The sequence below is a fragment of the Alosa pseudoharengus genome, unplaced genomic scaffold, assembly GCF_046254945.1.
Source record: "Alosa pseudoharengus isolate Yale_2024_CS ecotype anadromous, Long Island Sound unplaced genomic scaffold, YU_APseudo_1.1 YU_APseudo_1.1_scf_7, whole genome shotgun sequence".
In the NCBI taxonomy this organism is placed as follows: Eukaryota; Metazoa; Chordata; class Actinopteri; order Clupeiformes; family Clupeidae; genus Alosa; species Alosa pseudoharengus.
The window spans coordinates 25,644,905-25,649,904 of NW_027468859.1; the positions used below are offsets into that span (position 1 = coordinate 25,644,905).

Consider the following 5,000-nt stretch of genomic DNA (forward strand, 5'->3'; position numbering starts at 1 on the left):
TTGATGCTAGCTTTCTCGTGATATTTTAAGTAGGCCTATTTGTAGAAAATATATATTTAATTAATTTTAACTGACCCGCCCGCAAATGACCCGAATATCATTAAAATATTTTGTTTATGACTCATAACCGCGGGTGACCGCGGTCATCCGCGGGCGACCGCTTAATTTCGGGCAGACCGCGCAACACTGACACACACACACGGATGAATGAACAATGCACACATGAAGGCACTTATGGACAGGTTCACTCACAGACACACACACAAACACAGACACACACACAGACACAGGGAGAGACACACACAAACACAGACACACACACAGACACAGGGCGAGAATGAGGTCGTGACACAGACAGAGCTGGAGGAGGAAGAGACTATTGACTGGCCATTTGCAGTCCAATGTGGTCAGGCCCAGAGAGAGCTGCTGAGACCCGAGACTGGACACATTATGCTCCTGCCCGCACGCACGCACGCACGCACGCACGCACGCAGTTCAGTTCAGTTCAGTTCAGTGTCTACATAGACAGTAACGATCAGACACACACACACACACACACACACACACACACAGACTGGATGATGTGTCTCTGAGGGGTTTGGCTATGCTGGACTCTGCCATCTGAAGGCGTATTCAGAAGTGAGTCCAAACACAAGCCCATAATTCAGTTGGCAATTCTCTTTGTTCTTCTCTTTCTCCTTTCTTCTTTGTTCACTCTCTTTTCAGAGTCCATGCAGAGTCCATTTCATTTATTTGACTTCTAATACGCTTCCTTGCCGACTCCTGTTTTTCAATTGTTTTTATTTATTGCTGTTTCTCTTCATCTGTGAGGCCATCAACATCATAAGTATACATCACCAGGGTCAACAGTATACTCTAGATTTTGACAATGTGTAGGAAAGGAGAGACCTATCTGGCAGATAGATAGATAGATAGATAGATAGATACATACATACATACTTACTTACTTTCAATTGATTGATTGATTGATTGATTGATTGATTGATTGATTGATTGATTGATCCCCAAGAGGAAATTCAAGAACAACCATGACATATCTGACAACCATGAATACAGTTTTATTGTGCTGTTAATCTCTGCTTTGATATTTTAGACATTTCATGCATGGGGATGGATTTCATTGTATTCATCTTAAAGCTAATACAGATTTCTCATTTGTAGAATTGGTCCCCCTTTGTGTCTACGTCTCTTCTCATCTAGCACATTCCTTTGGCTTTTTCCCTCTGTTCATTTTATTCCTGACCCCCCCCCCCCCCCCCCACACACACACACACACACACACACACACAGAATCTGACACACATGCACGCACGTGTGCGCACACACACAAACACACACACACACACACACACACACACACACACACACACACACACACACACACTCTCTCTCTCTCTCTCTCTGCCTCCCCTGCTGTGATGTTAACCCCACTACCTAAAGTCTGCCTGCCTGTCTGCTTTTGAAGAGCTCTGCTCATCTAATGCATGTTCTTCTTTTAAGGAAAAAAAAACATATTATACATACAGTAGACTCACACACACACGCACACATATGAGGGGCCGTCTAGGCCTTAATTCATACTTGGTCTTACACACACTATCATAATCTTGCACATACACCACTATACTCATGCACACTCACTATTATAGTCATTTTACATGTATGTATGAGAGGGTATAGTCGTGTATGTGAGAGAGTATAGTAGTGTATGTGAAGGAGTATAGTAGTGAATGTGAGAGAGTATAGTAGTGTATGTGAGAGAGTAAAGAGTATAGTAGTGTATGTGAGAGAGTATAGTAGTGTATGTGAGAGAGTTTAGTAGTATATGTGAGAGAATATAGTAGTGTATGTGAGAGACTATAGTAGTGTATGTGAGAGACTATAGTAGTGTATGTGAGAGTATAGTCGTATATGTGAGAGACTATAGTAGTGTATGTCAGAGAGTATAGTAGTGTATGTGAGAGAGCTTGGTAGTGTATGTGAGAGAGTATAGTAGTGTATGCGAGAGAGTATACTAGTGTATGCAAGAGAGTATAGTAGTGTATGCGAGAGAGTATAATAGTGTATGCGAGAGAGTATAATAGTGTATGCGAGAGAGTTTAGTAGTGTATGCGAGAAGGTATAGTAGTGAATGCAAGAGAGTATAGTAGTGAATGTGAGAGAGTATAGTGGTGTGTGTGAGAGAGTTTGCATGAAACGGAAGGGAGTTTGCATGAAATGGAAGGAGTTTGATTTCTCAGTTCCTGATTGGTTTGTCAATGTCACTTCTCTCTAGCTAGCCAATTAAAATCAAGGAAGGGGCAGGACCTACACTGTCAACAATGTTCGTGTAGACCTAGTGGTGGAGGAAAAAATCAGCCAAGTCCTATGTGACTAAATATTAAACTACTACTGCAAACCGAATGCATATTAGGCTACAAAGACATGAGGGGTGCCTATTCTATTGTAATTGCCTAGGCTACCAGCTGCTTTTGTCTGGCGAAGTCATATTTTAGTGAACTGAGTTCTGAAAAATTGCTGCGGGACCTAGCATTTACACTGTCAACACAGTTCTTATAACGTTAACGTTAGTGGTAGAGGAAAAAATCAGCCAACTCCTATGTGACTAAATATTAAACTACTACTGCAAAGCGAATGCAAATTACAAAGACACAAGGGGTGACATATTCTATTGTAATGCCAGCTCCTTTTGTCTGGCGAAGTCATATTTTAGTGAACTGAGTCCTGAAAGATTGCCATTTCAGTTATCTAGTTAGTTAGCATTAAGCCAGGCAGCAACAACATGCTGCTGGTAGATAGTTTGGTAACCTAGCAACAATAAACACTTGACCCCCAGCACCCTGAATGGAGCGCTGTCTGGAGCTCTGTTCTAGAATCTTTGGCTGTCAGTGCAAAAATAGCGATGTGGACACAGGCTCACGAGTCACTGGCAACAGCAGACAAGGTTACCAAAACGTCTGCCAGCCAAACTGTAATGCATGTCCTTTTTGGAATGTTGCTGGAATGCTAGCTAACTAGCTAACTGCAATGGCAGCAATCTTTCAGATCTCAGTTCACTAAAATATGACTTCGCCAGACAAAAGAAATCTGGTAGCCGTGTGCTATTACAATAGAATAGGCACCCCTCATGTCTCTGTAGCCTAATTTGCATTTGGTTTGCAGTAGTAGTTTAATATTTAGTCACATAGGACTTGGCTGATTTTTTCCTCGACCACTAGGTCTACACGAACATTGTTGACAATGTAGGTCCCGCCCCTTCCTTGATTTTAATTGGCTAGCTAGAGAGAAGTGACATTGACAAACCAATCAGGAACTGAGAAATCAAACTCCTTCCGTTTCATGCAAACTCCCTTCCGTTTCATGCAAACTCTCTCACACTGACCACTATACTCTCTCACATACACCACTATACTCTCTCACATATACTACTATACTCTCTCGCATACACCACTATACTCTCTCACATACACTACTATACTCTTTACTCTCTCACATACACTACTATACTCTCTCACATTCACTACTACACTCCTTCACATACACTACTATACTCTCTCACATACACGACTATACCCTCTCATACATACATGTAAAATGACTATAATAGTGAGTGTGCATGAGTATAGTGGTGTATGTGCAAGATTATGATAGTGTGTGTAAGACCAAGTATAAATTAAGGCCTAGACGGCCCCTCATACACACACGCACATGCACACGCACATGCACACGCACACGCACACGCACACACACACGCACACACACAGACAGACAGAGAGAGAGAATTACAGACTCCCTTTCTCTATTCGCCACACACACACGCACACGCGCAACACACACACACGCACACACACACACGCACACACACACACACGCACGCGCACGCACACACACACACACACACACACACACACACACACATGTGCACACCACATCAGTATGTGCATGAATTTACCTCAGCCCACCACCTGTTTAGCATGCTAATGGCTCTCCTTTGGAAGACGGAACATCTGTCCTGTGTTTCCTCGTTTCCTCCTTCCCTTCCTCCTCTCTCCTCTGTCCTGTGTTCCCTTGTTTCTTCCTCCTCTCTCCTCTCTCCTCTGTCCTGTGTTCCCTTGTTTCTTCCTCCTCTCTCCTCTGTCCTGTGTTCCCTTGTTTCTCCTCCTCTCTCCTCTCTCCTCTGTCCTGTGTTCCCTTGTTTCTTCCTCCTCTCTCCTCTCTCCTCTGTCCTATGTTCCCTCGTTTTTCCCTCCTCTCTCCTCTCTCCTCTGTCCTGTGTTCCCTTGTTTTTTCCTCCTCTCTCCTCTCTCCTCTGTCCTGTGTTCCCTCGTTTTTTCCTCCTCTCTCCTCTCCTCTGTCCTGTGTTCCCTCGTTTTTTCCTCCTCTCTCCTCTGTCCTGTGTTCCCTCGTTTTTTCCTCCTCTCTCCTTTCTCCTCTGTCCTGTGTTCCCTCGTTTCCTCTTTCCCTTCCTCCTCTCTCCTCTGTCCTGTGTTCCCTCATTTCCTCCTTCCCTTCCTCCTCTCTCCTCTGTCCTGTGTTCCCTTGTTTTTTCCTCCTCTCTCCTCTCTCCTCTGTCCTGTGTTCCCTCGTTTTTCCCTCCTCTCTCCTCTCTCCTCTGTCCTGTGTTCCCTCGTTTCCTCTTTCCCTTCCTCCTCTCTCCTCTGTCCTGTGTTCCCTCATTTCCTCTTTCCTCCTCTCTCCTCTCTCCTCTGTCCTGTGTTCCCTCGTTTCCTCTTTCCCTTCCTCCTCTCTCCTCTGTCCTGTGTTCCCTCGTTTCTTCCTCCTCTCCTCTGTCCTGTGTTCCCTTGTTTCTTCCTCATCTTTCCTCTGCCCTGTTCGCTCGTTTCCTCCTTCCCTTAACCTCCCTCCTCTTTCATTTGTCCTCTCCTCACTTCGTTTCCTTTTTCTCTGTCACTCATCTCATCTGCTCATTGTCCCCCCCCACCCCCCGTTCTGTTCTTTTCTCTCTCTCTCTCTCTCTC

At 44.5% G+C, this 5,000-nt stretch overlaps 1 protein-coding gene across 1 annotated transcript in view; it reads left to right on the top strand.

Annotated features, from left to right (window-relative positions):
• Window positions 1-5,000, top strand: part of nbas (NBAS subunit of NRZ tethering complex) — a 233,879-nt gene that overhangs the window by 63,288 nt on the left and 165,591 nt on the right. The window lies entirely within an intron of this gene.